Source organism: Phyllostomus discolor, chromosome 7 (assembly GCF_004126475.2).
Source record: "Phyllostomus discolor isolate MPI-MPIP mPhyDis1 chromosome 7, mPhyDis1.pri.v3, whole genome shotgun sequence".
NCBI lineage: Eukaryota > Metazoa > Chordata > Mammalia > Chiroptera > Phyllostomidae > Phyllostomus > Phyllostomus discolor.
In genome coordinates, this window is record NC_040909.2 from 131,179,941 (window position 1) to 131,197,607 (window position 17,667).

Sequence of the window (17,667 nt, forward strand, 5' to 3'; positions counted from 1 at the left end):
AGTGAGGCCGTCCTGGCCTGGTGGCTCCTGGTGTGTGCTGCTGGGGCTGCAGATGGCTACTCGAGCTCCGAGTCTGTGTCCCACAACATGCCCAGGGCTCTGTGTTGATTATATTCCGTGACCTCACAGCCGTTTTGTGCAGTAGATTCGATTTGCCCCCATTCTACAGTTGAGGAAGCTAAGACGTATTTTCCCCAGAGGAACCTGGCTAGTAAATGTGGTAGTTTGACCTCAAACTTGAACGTTTGAACCCGTACGCTGTACCTTTCTCTTAGAGCTGATGTTAAACATGTAAGCTTGCTTTTGAACTCGTCTTCTCTTGGGCCTAAGAGCTATGTCAGGTGGGCTTACTTGGGGTAAGGGGAGCCCACCCTGTGACCCCTGGGGTGGCTGCCATGAACAAGGGGCTCCCAAAGATGTGCCTGTCCTGGTGGCCAGCCCCTGCGAGCAGGTTATCTTACCTGTGTAAGGGGAATTTGCAGACATGGTTCAGGTTCCTGTCTCTGAGGTGAGAGGTTATTTTGGGTCATCTGGGTGGGCCCAAGGGGGTCACAGAGGTTCTCAGCGGTGGAGGAGGGAGGCAGAAGGTTCCTGAAGGAGACGTGAGGGTGGAGGCGGGTCAGAGAGATGCTGTGTTGCTGTATTTGAAGGTGGAGGAAGGGGCCCAAGCTGAGGCATCCGAGAGCAGCCTCTGGAAGCTGGAAAAGGCAAGGGAACGGTTTCTCTCGGAGCCTCCAGAGGGAACAGGCCGGCCGGCACCTCGATTTTAGCTCAGTAAGAGCTGTGTCGGCTTCCTGACCTCCAGGACTGTAGGGTCACACATTTGTGGTGTTTTATCCCACCGAGTATTTGAAAATTTGTTATCGCAGCAAATCGCTATTGACGACAGTTGGTGTAATGGTCGAGCTCATAGGCTTTGGGGCTAGACCGCCCGATTTCCAATTCTGTTCTGTGATTTTCTTGCTGGGTGATCTCAGGCAACTTGCTGACCTTGTCTGGGTCTCCTGTTCCTCCTCTCTAAAACTGGGGTAAGGAGAGTTTCTAATACCTAGGGGTGTTGTGAAGACTGAGTGAGGATTCTGTGCGTGTGCAATGCCTGGTTATAAGGTTTAGGTTCCGAGTCCGGGGCAGGCGTCTCTCACTGGTAAGGAGGCGGGCGGATTGGGGCGCAGACTCGGGAGGCAGACCGGCCTCAGATTCCAGCTCTGCTATGACTGGTTGGGAGCCAGGAAGTGAGCTGTCTGTGCCCCGTTCCCTCACCTGGAAAATAGGCAAGTGGAACTCGGAGTTTGTGTCCGATGGTGGCCAGGACGCTTAGCAGGGCGAGTCACAGGCACTCCGAGAAGGGCAGGTATTGTCATCAGCAGGTGGATGGTGATGACTGGTAGGCCTCCAGCCTGTGCCTGGTGGGTCCACTTGTTCTTCAGTTATCCCTGTAATAATTGTAGTGCCCTGGGTTGGGAAGCCAAAGTACCTCGACAGAGCTGAATAGTACCTAGTAGGCGCTCAGTCGTTGCTGGATGAATGAACGGATGGATGAATGAAAAAGGGAACAGGCCCCAGGCCCGCCCTGAGCAACCTCTCAGTGCAGGACAAGGCTTGGAGCCGCGCCAGGGCCAGCGCTTTGTGGCAGTCTTGAAACAGAAACAAAACAAAGAATGACTTCCTACCAGCTGACCCCACACCCCCTCCGCTCACTGTCTGGACCTCTCAGCCCTGCAGAGCTCTGTGGCAGGTCTGGCTGAGCTCTTAAGTCCCTAAGCCAGTCATCTGAGCTTTCTGGAACTTTCCTCATCGTTATAATGGACGTCCCTCAGCCCCCTCTGTCCTGCCAGGGTAGTTCTGAGGAGCCCCGTGCAGTAGAAAGGTCCCCTTCTGAGAAAGCTGGTGCCCATGGAGGTGACATTGCCCCGGAGGTCCTTGGTCTGCCGCCTTACCTCCTCCATTTGGGGATCAGAGCTATAGGGTGTCATTGTTAGAGAGCTCCCCTCTAGGTATATTAGGGACAAATATAAAGAAAGGAGAATGACCAGCTACTGCTCTGGGTTCGTGATTATAACGAGATTTTTTTTTCTCATGCCCAGGCCTGACCTTGTGACCAGAAAGGAATGAAAAGGACACCCTTCCTGAATGATGGCCATCCCTGTCCACTGCATGGAGCTTCGTTCAAGGATTTCCTGAGCCGTGTGGATTTACAATGATATTCAGCTGCCTGGGGAATCACGCCGGTGGAGGAACCTTCCCTGGAATTACGCATACCTGGCACGTTTCTGGATGCTGAAGGTGGTGGGAAGGAAGGCCCCCTCGGAGTGCCTCGTGGATTCCGGCAGCCCAGATGCTCAAGGGGGAAGGAGGACCACCGCTTCCTGTGCAGGCTGAGCTCCTACCTTGGACAAGAATGTTTGGTTGGGTCTTTCCAGACCCCCATGGGGGCTCCCTAGGAAACGTAAGTCCTGCCTCGTGTCTCAGATGCACGCAGCTCCTACGTGCCTGCCAAGCACGCGCTCGGGCTTTATAGGTGACTCTGGCCTGGCTAGGGCAGGTCACTTGATGTGGCCGGCCCTCAAAAGGAGCTGGCATTTAATGAGCTAACCCTGTGTGTGTCTGGCTTGGTGCTAGCCCTTGTGGGAGACAGATGGAAAAAGGAAGGTGCGCCCTGGGAGCCACCACTGTTTCCTTTAGTGACGCGTGTCATTGTATTCAGCAGCTTCATTGGTTTTCCTGGGTTTTGGGTCTGCCTCCATCTCGTGGGCTGCAAGTGCCTCGAAGGCCAAGGCCTGTTCTGCGTGGCTCTGTGTCTCTGAGACGGAGCCCGGTGCCTGGCGCGTAGTGTCTGCTGCTGCAGAAAGGGTGACCTGAGACAGGACCGTTAGCGAAGTGAGACACCAGAGAGTAAGGAGGGAAGGTGGCATAGGGGGCAATTCCTTGGCTCTGTGCTTAGAGTTAGACACAGACAGATGGCAGCAGGGTGGCTCTGGAGCCTAAGGACCTGGGTTTCAGTCTCTCAGGTGTGCCTCCTGGGTGACTCCAGGGAAATGACTGCAGGACTCCTTGCCCTCTTCTATCCCATGAGAGTAAAGTAATGTCATACTTCCCAGGACTGGTGTCGAGGATCACAGCATGGGGTTCACCGTGCCAACAGCCCGAATCGGGCCTGGCACTCAGCAGGCACTGGGCACATGGTGGGGGGCTCACTGTTGCTTGGGGGAAAGCTTCCTGGGAGAGTAGGTGTCACTCGGGCCTTTAGAGCCTTTCTGAGCAGAGCCAGGGGGGCTGGGCTGGACTGTGCTGGACTTTGGACTGGGCACTGCCAGTTGGCATGGACAGCTGCTCAAAGGCTACAGTCCTTGGAGCCCATGGGAAGGCTGAGTGGCAGCTCAGTAGCAGGTGAGGGAGGGAACAGCTGGACCTGAACTTGGCAGTGAAGGCTTACGGCATGGTTCTGCTGTTGACAAGCAGGAGGACTGGCCCCCCTGTGTCCTGACTTGGCAGCTGCGAGGCTGGTGGCTCCCAGGGATGTTGCCTTGGTGTTGGGCTGTCCACAGGAGAGTGGCAGTTCAAACACCCAGTGTCCAAGGGCTTTCAGGTCATCAGGGGCCACCTGGCACTGGGCTGCCAAGACTACACTTGGGGTGAGGTCTGGAGGTCAACTTCAGTTGGATCCCCAGGTTCCCTCATGCGGGTGGCATTGCTCAGAAGGCCTTTCCCTGACCTCCTAACGGAGATGACGGCCCTCTGGTTATCCCACCGTGTTCAACCCGTAGCTCCTGGGTGAGCTGTGAGAGCACACTCGCTGGTGCAAGGTTTCTGGTTTCTTGTCTTTCCCCCACGCTCAGAAGTCATCTCTCTGAGGTCGGGAAACATGTTTATCTTGCTCACAGGCTAAACACATAGTAGGCATCTTATTTATTGCATCACAGTGAACCATTCTTTGTGGTTTCCTATCAGTGGCTTCCCTGAAAAGGACAGACAAAAGGGGAAGACTTTCCTTTGGAGCATCTGTAAAACTGGCCCGACGGTCCCACTCGGTGGATGATGGTGTGCCCACTTTACAGTTGGGAACTTTGAGGCTTTGGGAGGCCATGTAACTTTCCCAAGGTTATTCATGCAAGAGAAGGCGGGGCAGTAAGCCAAGAAGGGGGTGTGTGTGTTTGTATGTGTGAGTGTGTGTTGGGTACTGCTAGCTGTGGGATGCTCTTGGGGCCCTTAGAACTGGGTGCCTTCCTTGTTGTCCTGGAGAGACAGACTTTTCATAAGACTTCGGTCCCCCACTGGGTGATGGGGGCAGGCACCATGCTGGGTCCGGGAATGCAGTGGGGTTGGCATCACAGTCCAGCCCTGGAGGCTCCTGGTCATCCGGGAGCCCATGCCCTTGGGTGAGTGGCAATGTGCAGCCCAGAGTGGTGGGCGCTATGCTCATTGCTCTTTGGTTAAGCAGGTCAGGGAGAGGAGCCGTGCAAGCAGGGCTGTTGTGGGTGTGGGGAGTTGTGGAAGGTTGGTGCATTTAGCTGGGCCTGCAGGGTTGGGCGGGCCTGTCCTGGGGTCGGGAGCAGCTTCGCTGGACAAGTGAATGGGGGACACCGAGGCCCAGCACTGCCCCTTCCACTTCTGCCTTTGCAGGGCTCCGGCACCTCTTCTTGCCATCTCCCCCCTCACTCCCACTGTGGCCGCTGCACCCTCGCTTATCACATGGCCCACAGCCCTGGATTTTCTCCTGTTATCGGTTACTCCCTAGAACAACCCCGTTGTGGTGGTCCTGGTTATCTCCTGCTCCTCCCAGGAGGGCCAGGGTGGGCTTGGGCACCAGAAGGCACAGTGAGAAATGAGACTCCCACTCCCCCTCCTTTCTGCCTGCTCTGAGCGCCGGCCCCGTGTCTGCACGGGCGCCCCCTCTGGACGGTGAGGGAGGAGTAATCACCGTTTATTAAGCTGATTTCTGTGCAGGGCAGTTGGCAGACATTATTCCTTCCGTTCCGAGCCCAGAACAGACTGGTAGGGTAGGCACTATTTCATGGGGTTCTTTTTTAGTGTTGAAGTAACTGGAGCACAGAGAGGCAAAGCAGGTCTCCCCAGGGCACACAGGCAGGATTTGAAAACAGTTCCTTCTGTTTCCACAGCCACTGGGCCAACCTGCCTGGATCCTTGAGATACAGCCCTTTCTCCCGTCTTGGCCCCCAGGGGCTGTGGGACCCCAGGCAGGTTCCCTTTTTCCTCTGGACCTTTCTACCCTCCTTGGCAGGGAAACTGCTTATTTTCTCTTCTCCCTTGAGACACTTCTTGTGGGAGCGCCGGGGCACTTACCCAGGGGCACCATTGTTGGAAGAGTGTGGCCTTCGGAGCACAGCCTCATCATCACGCAGTCTGAGTACCGGGCTAAGTCGGAGTGGGAGGGCGAAGGCGGACCGATTGGAACGCACACCAGCCTCTCTGCTCTCTCCAGGGACAAGCCTGGCAGCTTTCCGGGTCTCTCTGGACCTGTTTCTCCGCACACTTAAAGGGGGATGGGGCGCATGCACCTCGCCAGGTCGGAAGGTTAACCAGGCACATCTGGGCATCCATAAACACTGGCCAGGGAGTGACCACACGGCTATCACCGAGGACCCTCGGTCTTCAGACTCAGCCCGGAGACTGAGTCATAGCCCTCCTCTCATGGGGACCCTGTGCAAACTCCAGGGGACCCGGGGACCCCTGTAGGAGCAAAACACATTGATGTTTTGAAGCTTTGCTGTTTCGTAGCTGGGTGACCTTGCGCCGGTTCCTAAACCTCTCGGAGCTGCGTGTGCTTTGTCTACAGAGTCAGGATCATAACGCTCCTGAATCTCCAGTCCCCCCCTAGTGTGGCCAGCTACTATATGCTCTCTAAGTGTCGGTTCCCTCCTGGGGGGCCTTGTGGCTGCTGGTGGCTGTTGGCCTCCTCCCTCCCTCCGCGCAGGAGGCCGAGGCCCTGCTTTTCCATCTGGAGCCCCAGGGTGTGGGGATGGCAGCCCCCTCCTCCCGGGTGAGTGCCGAGTGTCAGAAGTCTTGAGAAAACACTGGCCCGTGGAATTCCAAAGTTAATGAAGGGAGCAGATTCCAGGAGGGTCTCTGCTTGACCTCCTACCCTTCCCCAACCCTCTTTTATCCCTCAGTGAGCTTGGAAGCCATTGAAGATTTATGGCAACTCTGCACACGGAACTCTCGGTAGTGGGGCAGGGTGGTGGCCGGAAGCCCGGGCCACGGTGGGAGAGTCTGAGCCTCTCCCCTGAGGTGCCGGGTTAACCCGAGAGGGGCACAGGGGACAACCCAGGCGGACAAGGCAGGCCATCTTGGGAGAAGGGGAGAACCTGGAAACCAGCGGGGGGATGACCCTCAGCTTTCCAAAGGAGGGGCCAAGTAAAGGGCTGGGGGAGAGGTTTGAAAGAAGACCCAGTTGCCTTCAACCAACAAACAAACACCAAATCTTTTTTCATTTATTCTGACCTTAGGACCTAAGAGGCTCTTCCGTCAGGGCTGGGTAAAGATCCCGGGCTTTTGGGGCCTGATACAGTTTCAAGTACACCCTCTGCCCAGGGCTCCAAGGCTGTTCACAGCAAAGGCCTGTGTGAGTGTGTGCTTCTGTCTGTCCTGGGTGCTGTCTCACCTGTCTCCTCCCTGGGAAGTCGGTTATTTCCTGCCATAGGGGGTGGGCAGGCTTTGTCTCCTTTCTTTGTCTTGTCCAAGTGCTTTTGCAGGTCAGTTGCCGGGGGTAGGGGGCTTTCCCTCCCCTCTATCTGTCACCATCAATGCCATCCGTCCAGTGGGGTGGGCGTTGTGAGGAGAGGGGCTCCGCTCCCCCGATTACCAGGAACTGCCCTGACCTGACCCTCCCCCTGGAGGCTTATCTGGCTCTAACCAAAGAGCAGCTGCTGGTGGTGAGGTTTCTGAGTCACTCAGAAGCTCTGGACTGGGTTTAGCTGGAGGCCGATGACATAAACAAATAAACATTAGCGGGACCAGCTCCCAGCTTTCAGCTCACCTGGGGCCCTGCAGACTCGGTTGCATATCCAAAGGATGCTCGTGTTCTTCATGAAAAAGGATTTTCCTGTTGAGGAAATGTTCCCCAGAGGTTGTTGGGGGGAAATCCGGGGTGTCCTGGCTATGTGACCTTAGGTAGGATGCTTGGCTTCTCTGGGCCTTTATTTACTCTTCTGCGAAGCCAGGTTGTTGTGAAAATTAACTGAGGCAAGAAATCTGGCTGTCTTGAGTTCTGGCCTCTGAACTTGACACAGAGTAAACCCTGCGTCTAAGTCAGAGTTGCAAGTCATTGCGTTTGTGACTCTCCTGTTTTCCTGTGATTGAGTCAGCTCAGGCAATTCCTGGGACTTCTCTGAGGCCCCAGCTCATATTTCAATGAGATGGCGGTCCTTGCCTGGTGCCGCTCACGCGCTCTCTCGTTGAGAGGACCAAATGAGTCACCTCTGGGAAAGTGCCCGAGGGCTGGACTGCGCTGGCTTCAAGGAGCCAGGCAGGATGGCTGCGGCAATTCCTCAGTGAGGGAGTGTGCTGGGGGCCTGGGGATGGGGGCCAGCCCACCGCCCAGGGTTAAGGCCAGGCAGCAGCAGCCTGCTGAGGCAAGTTCAAGACGCAGGCGCCCGCCTTCCTGTACAGTGGCAGAGCGCGGGGCCATCTGTGAGCATTCCCAGCTCTCTGCTTTCCTCTGTCCTCCATTCAGATGGGCCGGCAGAAGCTGTGGTCGGGTTTTGGGGTCATTTCTTTGCATAATGCAAATTGTGGAGATCGGAAATGGAAAACAAGAAGCTGCAAAGGGTCATTTAACCCTTATTTAACAAATGTTAAAGGATGTGGCATGTCGGCTTTGCATCATTGCTTCTGAAGAAATTTAAAAGTAAAAAAAAAAAAGATAAAGTGAAGTCTGTGAACCCTATGCTCCCATTCCACTTTCTTCCTTTCGTAGAAGTGCTGCTTCCCCGCACTTGGGCTGTAATAGGTCATGGTCTTGCACCTTTATGACAAATCTGTTTGGAGGCCACTTGTTACACCGTTTTGCGTGTTTAAAGATTCTGATGCAGGTGACCTAACGGAGGTGTGTGGTGACCACGACACTGGCTCTGCTCATTGTGCATTGAGTCTGGGTGATGCCACTGCCCTGTTTGTTCCTTCATGCCCCTCGAGGTGGATTTTGGGTTGTTTTCCAAGATTTTGCTGTTGTAAACACTGCCGGGGTGAGCTTCCTTGCACACGTCCCTGGGGCAGAGTGCACAGGGAATGCACGCACACTTGCAGTCTTGCCAGAGGTTGCCACACTGCTGACTGGTTGGAATGAGCTGGCTACTGAGGTGTCTCCCTGTGAGCCTGTGAACTTGAAGGTGGGGGTGTGATGCCGGCTGCTGTATTTGTAGGCTGGGTGGGCAGTGCTGGTGCCAGTACCAGCTCATTGCATGCTTGAATGGGGTGAATTCTGGGGGCTGGTGAGGCAAGCACCAAGGGCAGGACCAGAGTCAGGCAGGGTGCAGAAGGAGCCGGGTCGAGGGGCCCTCTGCTGAAGCAGCGCTTGGTCAGCAGAGAGAACAATCCGTGGGCGTGGGGCAGAGAAATGGATGCTGAAGGATAACCGTGAGGGGTCAACAGGAGCATCTGAGCCCGCGTGGGCGGATGGCACTAGGCTGGTTCTGAAGGTCCCAGGGACCGTTGCTGGGCGGAGTGTGGGGCAGCTGGAGGAGGCTGAGCTGGTGCTGTGTAGAGAGCTGAGGAACATATGGCGGGGGAATGCGGGTGAGGGGGCCAGGTCGAGAGCTTGGGGCTGGGGTAGAATCCTGCCCCACCCTTACTGAGGACCTCAGCCACTCGTGTCCCCATGGTGGGGGGTGGAAAGTCACCATGACCACGGCAGAAGCCAGTCTCGGCCAGGAGTGGGGGTTTCCAGCGAAGCCGGCAGCGCAGGAGCCAGAGAGTGGAGCAGGTGGGTCGGCAGCGGGCCGTGCGCCAGATGGCCTGCGGGGGGAGTGACCGGGAGAGGGCTGGTGCTGGGGGGGAGCCGAGAGGAGCAAGAGAACCTAAGAGGGCATCAAACAAACACAAGCCTGAGAGTTGTTTTCGTCTTAAAAACATAAGACTAGACATGGAAAATCTGGGTTTGGCAGGGGGAAAGTAATTGTGTTTATACTCTGAAATTGCCTCTTTTCTCTCTGAAGCGAGTGTTTTCCCTGACGATAACACTAATACGAGGACTTTGGAGAACATTCGGGATGAATGGGAATGTATATATAGAGAGTGTTGAAAGAAGCCCGTGACCCTCCACTGAGCAGCACCCCCCTCCCCCAGTAACCTTTGTAACAACGACAGTAACAGTGTGAGTAGGAGGACCGGCAGGTCTGGGGTGGTCAGGGACTTTCCTGCTTTCAGCACTGACCGCCCAGCTCCTGGGCAGACCGCAGGGGCTCTCACCTCACCTGCGAGACCCCGTCTAGCAGGATGGCGAAGCCGCTCGACAGCCGGTGAAGTGTCGTCAGTCGTCACGTGTGTGTTTGGCTCCAGCTGCGTGCGGGGCGTGTGCGAGGCCACGGACGGTGGAGGGACGCCGGAGTCGGTGCCGTGGGCAGCTTGGGTGCGACGTAGGGAAGGGAAGAGAAGAGGAGGGGGTGTCGGCAGTACTTTGCCTTGTGGCTGTCATATGGGGGTTTGCGGGTTTCTTTCCTGGGTAATCTGGTTTCGCGGGCACTGGTGCCAGAAGAGACCTTGGTCCAAATGCTGTGTTTGACAGTAACCCCCCACCCCCCAATACAGCACGGAGACCCCCCAGGGACGAGTCTCCTTCTGTTGCCAGCCTCCCTTGAGAGCGGTATTGGGTAATACAACCGTAACCCTGCATGCAGTGGGATTTGGAGGTGGGGCCTTTGGGAGGTCATTAGGTGAGATGAGGCTGTGAGAGTGGCCCTGGGGATGGGGATGAGTGTCCTCGTACAGAGAAGGACAGAGACCTTCATGTGCGCACAGCAAGGGAAGGGCCAGGAGCACACAGGGAGGAGACAGCCCACAGGGAGGACACAGCTTGTCTGCCAGCCAAGGAGCAGGCGCTCACCAAGCACAGGGTCTGCTGGCACCCCGGCGTGCAGAACCGTGAGAAATAAATGTCTGTCTGAGGCCACCGTGACTGGTATTTGTTACAGCAGCCTCAGCAGACTGAGACGGCCTCCGTGCGAGAGGTTTCGAGGTTTAAAGGAGATGCTCCAATGAAGCATTTAGCGCAGCACCCAACCCGCACCACGGATTCCGTGAATCCTGGCCATCATCGTCCTGGCACCACGGTGCAAGTGACCTCCCATGGACCAGAGAAGGTCAGGAGCTGGCCGACATCCCACAAGCCCTTTGCCGTGGCTCTCAGGATGGGCCGGGCCCTTCTGCCAGATGCCCTTCTCACCCCGCCTTCACGGACCAACCTAATGACCACCTGGGTTCGGCCTTTCCTGCAAGAGGCTTGAGAGCGAGACCAGAAAAAATGCCCAGCTGCTGCTTGCAGGGTTAATTAGGCCATTCCTGGGGTTTCGCTTGCTCTCTAGTTAGCACCAAGATAAATGCCTCCACATGGCTTTGAGGTTTCCAGCTAACATTGCATTTTGAGTTCAGACAGCCCTGGCATTTCTCATCTTCCTGAGGATGATAAGTGGTTAGATAGCAACAAAGGCACTGGTGAAAGGGGAATTTAGGGGAGATTCAGGCTCTGCTGAGTGGACCCTTTGGTGGGATGAGTGGGTGAGAAGTGGCTGTGGACACATCTGATGTCCTGGGTGTCGTGATGAGAGTGGCAAGGTGGGGGTGGGGAGAGCGGGGACTTGGTTATGCTTCCTGGAAGAGCCAGTGCTTTCTTCATGTTTCTGGGGTACGCTGCAGTCTCGCTCCAGTTCTGTTGGATGTCACAGGGCGCTGTTGATGGCATGGCGCCTGTGTATTTCTTTCTTTATTGCATGCCAACCATATGCCGACACTTAAATAATCCCCCAGCACCCCAAGGGGTAAACTCCATCTGACTCTCTCACCTGATAGGTGTGTAAGGTCTCAGCTAGGATTCCAGGCTTCCCCGGGACTCCTGACCATGTTCTGCAGACTGCCTGCTCCCTACCCTAGAAATGTCCAAACCCATTGCACTTACTGCCAGGACTCTGGGCCCAGATGGACAGGGGGGGGGGGCCTGCGGGAGGCTGGGTCTTTGAGTCTGATGGAAATGACACTCATCGGCTATATTTACATTCCTTGGTCCCCTGCAGTGTCTCCGGAAGTCATAATCCAGTGGCCAGCACAGTGGGGGATGACAGGAAGTCATACCCCAGCGCTACTGGCTTGCTGGGCGCATGTTGGTCTGTGGCCATGGGGGAGGGGGGAGGGGCGGGCAGGGCTGGCAGAAAGGAAAAATAAACCACAAGCAATTCAGACTGTATTGTTTTGTGGACAGATTCCTGGTTTATTACACAGTGACTGAGATGTCCATATTTTAGGTCAGGAAGCCTGGGCTGCAGAAAGACAATGTGGGATCTTTATATTTTTCCACAAAGCAATCACCAAAGACCCTGTTTTCTACGTCATCACCTTAGTGATTACAGGTTTTGGATTCTCCAAGCTAAGGAAATGTGGAGATGGTGAAGGGGGTTGGGGGACAGAGGGGGGGGGTAGCTGAGGAGGAGCAAGGCAGCAGTGTGCACTCCTCCGCTCCTTCCTCATTGAGCTCCTCCTCTCCCGACCACGAACAAGAGCCTCATTCAGCGGCTCCAGCGGCCTCCCTCACGGGGGCTGGGTCCCACAGTTTCCCGGAACTAAGGAGGAAATTCCACTGTACTTGCGCCGTGGCCGTGCGTCCCTCATACCATTCTCTGCCTTGGTTTTTGTGGCTGCGTCATCTTTTTGGAATTTGCCCTTTCCCTTTCTTCTTCTGGGTACTGTGTCCAGCGACCTATAGCCAGCCCCCCGGAATACGACCAAATCTCAGTCTTCTACACACAGTCGTTTCGGGAGCTCTGGGTTTCATGTTGTCAGGACGATGGGTGGCCTGGAGCGCTGGTCCTCATCACTTGTGTCCACGCTTGCGTCCATCTGTCCTTTAGGGCTCTGTGTTCAGTTTCTAACCCATGGTGGGACCGCTGGCTAGACATTCCCGTGGTCTGGACTCTTGCGATGGATCTCAGCGTGGCTGCTGGCTTCCTGGCTGGCTAGAGTCTGAGGAGAGGGGCCTTGGGTCATAGGTGGAAGCGCCATCCGCCTCACCCGTAGTGATGAGAGAGAGGGAGACGGAGAGGGAAGGAGGGAGGGCTGGGTCATGCTTGCTTGCAGAAGCTCTGACCGAAGCACTACAGTTGAAGAGGATTCTGGGAAGTGATGGGGATGTGAGCTTTACTCCAGCCCCGCCCCACAGTTCCCCAGCTCCAGGCCTGTGCTCAGAGAGCCTGGAGCAGGCTGGCCCCTGACACCCCTCCCCTTCCACCTGTGCTGAACCACCCAGTGGTGCAGAGGAGGCCGGATGGGCAGGACTCCCAGAACTGGGGGTGACCTCCCCCTTTTGTTTCCAGCCTGTGCCCAGCTCCCCTTGACAGCTGCCCCTTCTTGGTGACAGCCACGTTCCTTCATTCTGGACATCGCTCCGGCAGTCTTGTCATTTGCGCGGGTCCAGGTGCGTCTGTGTCAGGAGCTGCCCGGGAGGCTGCAGCCGAGTGCTCTGAGCACGGTCTCGCCTACCTGCACAGCAGAGCCAAGGGGCCGCTGCTCTACCCCTAGCACTTAACCTGCCGCCTTTGCAAAGTCCCCGCAGGGCCAAGCCCAGAGCTGAGATTCCCCCAGAATGGTCACTCCGGCTGCCACGAACTGTAGCATCCTTGGAAGAGACCATGGCCACTGGGAACAGGCCACCATGCACCAGGCTCTGTGTGGGGCTCCTTGGTCCTTACCCTGCACTACAACCCCTGTGTTTTCCCCATTTCACAGAGGAGGAAACTGAGGCCCAGGGAGATTGAGAAACTTGCTCAAAGGCACAGCTGCAGAACCAGAGCGTAACCCCGGCTGCATCTGGGGCACGCTTGTGCTGCTCGGGGACGTTGGGCTCCTGTGGTGTGGCCAGAGGTCAGGGCTGCGGGTGACATCCTGGCTCCTTTCGGGCCTCAGACTCCTCTTATCTTAGGCGAAGACAGAAAGAGCGGCTTTCCTTACCATTAACTGTTTTAACCGAACCTCACCGCAGGTTTTCGGGTGGTGCTGGTTTCACGCTGGATAAAGAATGGGTGCGGCTCAGTGCTGGGAGGTAGCGGATGGGGAGGGGGTTAGGGCTTAACTGGCTTTTGGAGGAGACCTGGATTTGAGCACCCCTTGTTAGGGGAACCTTTGGGCTGTGTCTCCCCTTCCCTGAGAGGACCCCCAGTTTCCTCAGGTCCTTGCAGTTGGAGCATTTGGAGCAGGGGCAGTTTAGACTAGGGAGGGACTGCTTGCTGTACTGAAGCTATATGAGCATAACAACAGCTAGCTGAATTGCTGAGCGTGCGCCTGGCATCTTCTAAGTGGTTTACAGGTGTTAAGTCATGCGTTGCTCACAACTACCCCGTATGATAGGTGCTGTGTCAGCAGCACCCCCGGCTCACAGACCAGGGCACGGGGGCTCAGAGCAGTTAGGTCCTCTGCCGAAGATCGCTCAGCAAGTCCACAGTCACGTGGGACAGGCTGCTGAGCTCCTGCAGGCGAGCGCTCTGTGGGTTGTGGCACTCCACCACGGGAAGGACAGCCCGCCTTCTGGTGCTGACGTGTCCCCTGTGCTGTCCCGTGGCCCTCCCGGGGGAGAAGGCCGATTGGCCCCTTTGTGAGAGGTGAGAAAAGAAAGGCTCTTGACACTTGGCCCCACTGAATTCTGTGGAGGTGAATCAGGCCCCATCGTTCCCATTTCACAGATGAGAAGGTGGGGCCTCAGGACACAGACAGCAGTGGCATGGGGGGGTCTGCGTGATGCTGACCTGGTCACTTTCCTGTCCTCCTCCTCAGCAGCACCGAAGGCTTAGTTTTGCTTTGCCTCAGATTCTCGGCTCCTGTCAGGAGCTGCGTTAAGGCCCGTGGGTGCACTGTACGGACTCCAGGGAGCTCAGCTCTTGTTCTCTCGTGAGTCGCCTGCCCTTCACTTTCCACGTACCCACATCCTCCGTGGTCTGGGTCACTTTGGCAGCTGCCTCCGAGGGTCTTTCCCAACACAGACTCCTCACGTTCCTCGCAGGGAGGAAAAGCGTTGTAGCAGAAAGAAAGCAGGAGAGGAGGGTTTGAGTCACCATTCTGCTGGGTGACCACAGGTGAGTCTCTTAAACTCCCAGTACCTCAGTTTCCCTAAATGCGCAGTGAGAGAGCATGGGAACGCCCGTGCTCTGGGTGGGTTGCTGGTTGTTGGTCGGATGGAATGCGTCTGCATCAGGGAAGTGCTTTGAGAATAAAAACACACTGCAGAGCCTAGACACGAGCGATGGGGGTGATCAGTCCTTGACTAAAGCTCAGACTTCTTACACGCTCAGCAGAGAAGAGACCCGAACTCCACAGTCCAGCAGGGGGTCCTGCAGCCAGTGCTCGGCCACGATCCCTTACGAGACCAAGAGAGTCAGTGAGCAGTGGGACAGCCCACGCCCGGATTGTGGGCTTGGTCCAGATTTCGGACTTCCGATTGTCCCGTGTACGCTCGGCTCAGGACTGAACGCACAGTAGGCCATCAGAAAATACTGTCCATTGATTTGTCTGTGTTCTCCATGACCAAGCTGGAGATGGGCGATTTCACACTGGTGTCTGGGTTTGGGCTGCTTTTCCTTTCCTAGCAGCAGGAATTCGTTTTGCAGGTAGACGGGGTAAAGGAAGACACTCAGTCCGCCCTGCTTGTCCCTCCTGCTGAAGAGTCCTGTGGTTCAGGGGCAGGGGGACTGGCCCTCGTGGTAGAAGTCAGTTGGGCTGTCACCCCCAGCTTGCCTTACAACACGAGAGACCTGCATTCCTTCCTCCCCGTCCGCCTCTTCGTCCCGATTCCGTCCCACTGAAGCTGTGCCTCTCTCTGGGTGCACAGGTCAGGGGAGGACCGGAATCATTTCAACTCTGACGGTAGGGTCGTTCCCATTTTATTCTGTCCGACCGAGACTGCCAGAAGCCCTGGGTGGTACTGTGGAGCCGCTCACCCTCAGTCACGTGACCTTGGACAAGGCAGCTCAGGTCAGAGTCTTAGTTGTCACAACTGCAAACTAAGGGGTGGGGGTGAGACAGGGTCTCGCAAGGCTTTTTGGTCTCAAAGTCCCATGATTCTGGCAGGTATAGTGGTGGGTGTGTTTGGTGGTCCCTAATTGCAACCTTTTCTGTGTCTCGTTCCCGTTTTCCTGCCTGTACTTCGGGCCATCTGTCCACCTTCCATCTGTCCACTTACCCATTCCTTACCCACCCATTCATCCATCTCTCCCCCCACCCACCCACATTTACTAAGCAGCCCTTCTGGACCAGGCATTATACTAAGTCCTGAAGTCACAGAGGAGATTAAACCAGGGTCCCTGGTCTTAAGAGCTCACAGTCATGAGTGGAATGTGGATACTGGACGAACAGTGGAAAAAGAAATGTAACCAGTGCTGGGGTGCAGAACCCAGGAGCGGGCTGCCGCTCCTGCAGATCCCTTTGAGAGGAATATGGTCTGCCTTCCTCGACGACGTCAGGATAGGCTTGTCCTGCTTGTGGGGGAGCAATGCCCAGGACCTCAGAGGCCCCCCCTTTGATACCGGAATCTGTGCTGGGAAGTTCTCAATTGCACGCTTTGCTGGAGAGCAGAGAGAGAAAGGAAGGAGGAGGATGAGAGAGGGCTGGTCAGCTCTCTGGCCCATGCCTGCTTTGCCATCCCAAACCTCTGTTTCCTGGGGCCGCAGGCCGTGTGTGTGGGAGGCACACAGCGGTGGCTTGGCTGGCCCAGTGCTCCGGCAGCCAGCCCTGGGGACGGCCTGTCTGTTGGCAGTGCCTTTTCCATGCAGTGGTGGTGGCCAGCTGGACAGACCCCCTCTCTGTCCGGTTAGTCAGCATCCTGCGGCAAAGGGCAGAGCGGAGCCTGTGCAGTGATTCCGAGGGTGACGCTGGCATTTGCGCCTTCCCCCGCGAGGGAGATGGTGGACAAAGCCGCTCTTCTAATAAGCAGCCTCTGCTTGCCCTGTGGGAGATGAAAGACTGTGTGTAGAAGTGGGTAATTTGGGGTTTTCCTGATGAAAGCAGTTGACATTTGTTCGGACCTCATGCGCACGGCAGCGTGGCCTTTCATCTGCGCTATCAAAGCCGGGCGCCTTGGGCCCGCATGCGGGGTGGGCAGTGTCACCGGAACCGACCGGGGGCCGGCGGTGAAATATCAGGGAAACGGTAGAATGGCCCCGGAAGGTCTGGATGGAGGAACGGAGGCAGCGGGCATGGTCTGACTTTCCTGGCAACGCGGCTTTCCTTGGGTGTCAAATTTTATACTGCGGCACCCTGGTGTCACGGAAAGAGGGTGCCCTCTGGGCTGGGGCGGAGCTGGCTGGACTGGAGTGCTGGCGTCTCCACGGACTGAATGTATTTGTTCTACGTCCCCATTCGTCAGAGTGGATATTCCCACCAACTCCCATGGCCTTCACAGCTTATTTTATGCGCTGCCTGGAGCCCAGTAGGCCCTCGGGAATGTTCCTTGTCTCCTAAACCAGGGGATGAACTTGACCCACTGCACTTGAGGCACTAGGGCACTGGATCTGGAGGCTTGCAGTATTTACCTGTGCGCTCATACAGTATCCACCACAGAATAGGCTCTCCGTAAATGACAAGCAGATGGCCCAATGAAGAAAGGAGACTTTGCTTGTGCCATCCATATAGCTCGTCTAACTTTGCAGTGTGTGTGTGTGTGTGTGTGTGTGTGTGTTTGTACAGAGTTAGGCTATGTAAGTTTAGTTCCTGAAACTAGGTCGTACAGCCTTTCCCACGTACAGGAGTAACAGAGCCAGCAAGTGCTTCAGACTTGATTCATTCGCAGAATCCCTGCTGCAGTCCCGCCCTCACACCCATACGATAAGCTGAACCTCCGTTTATAGCGTCCTGACCATCTGTCTGTCCAGTCAGCCCTTGAATCCCTCTGTTGACGGGGTACTCACTGCCACTGGAAGATGATGTTGGTGGTTCTCATGTTTGTCTGCATCATGGGTGCTTTCTCCCGGTTCTGTGGGTCCTGACTCTCAGAGGGGCCCTCGGGGGGGCCCTTTCTCAGACGACGACAGCTTTCAGGTTGATGAAGGCTGATGCCAAGTCTCTTCCGAGTCTCCTCCATTGGTTAACCACTTCCCTGGCTGGGGGATGTTGGTTTCCCTGGCTCCCGTTTAAGGGTGCACAGGATGCGTTGAATGTGTGCTAGTGTTCCTGCCCTCGTGGCATGGCTGTATGTGGAGGGCAGGAACGGGGCTGTTTTTAAGCTGGGGACAGTGCAGCCTAAGGGAGCATTTGCATGTGTGTTTATTTTGTAAAGCCACCTGCCACCGCACCTCGGGCAGCACCTGGGCTGCTGTAGAGCATGCCCATGCTAGCGTGGCACCGTCTCAGCATCTCAAGGAGCTGAATGGTCCTCTTTGATGCCAGTTCTTTCAAGAAATAAGGAGGTGCCGTCTGCTTCGTGGAAGGGACTCAGGTGGCAAAGCCATTTCCTCTTCCGAGGAA

General features: G+C 56.1%; 1 long non-coding RNA gene across 1 annotated transcript in view; it reads left to right on the forward strand.

Annotated features, from left to right (window-relative positions):
* LOC118501796 overlaps nt 1-17,667 on the forward strand; it is a 159,788-nt gene that overhangs the window by 61,408 nt on the left and 80,713 nt on the right. The window contains exon 2 of the long non-coding RNA XR_004904452.1: nt 2,085-2,446. This is a non-coding gene — a long non-coding RNA (uncharacterized LOC118501796). The remainder of the gene's footprint in view (nt 1-2,084; nt 2,447-17,667) is intronic.